Source organism: Eimeria mitis, genomic scaffold (genome assembly GCF_000499745.2).
Source record: "Eimeria mitis Houghton genomic scaffold, Emh_scaff655, whole genome shotgun sequence".
NCBI classification, from domain to species: domain Eukaryota; phylum Apicomplexa; class Conoidasida; order Eucoccidiorida; family Eimeriidae; genus Eimeria; species Eimeria mitis.
Window position 1 is genome coordinate 3,370 of NW_013574698.1, and position 424 is coordinate 3,793.

Here is a 424-nt window from a genome sequence, read left to right on the forward strand (position 1 = left end):
ACAAATAAATAAATAAATAAACGTACGAAAGACACCGGTGATGGTTTGCTGCTGGTTGCAGTTAGGACAATGCAGCAACGGATAAAGACAAAGAGAATTAAAGAAAAAGTTAAAACCTAAAAAAGACAATCCTGCTGTTTCTATTGATGCATACACCTCAGCTAGCCACTCTTCATATTCTACGCGCTGCAGCAAAGAACCAGAAAAAACAGAAAAAGAAAAAGAAGAGACAGAAGAAGAGGAGACAGAAGAGACAGAGGAGACAGATGAGGAGACAGATGAAGAGCTCATCAAGCTGCTGTGGCGGTGAATTAACCTGAAATGTATAACACACATATATAAAAAAATATATATATGTATATATTTATATATTTATTTATTTATATATATATATATATATATATATATATATGTATATATATAT

General features: G+C 31.6%; 1 protein-coding gene across 1 annotated transcript in view; it reads right to left on the bottom strand.

Moving 5' to 3' along the window:
* EMH_0018860 (uncharacterized protein) overlaps positions 1-424 on the bottom strand; it is a gene marked incomplete at both ends in the record, with an annotated part of 7,749 nt that overhangs the window by 1,068 nt on the left and 6,257 nt on the right. The gene's annotated exons all lie outside the window — the stretch shown is intronic.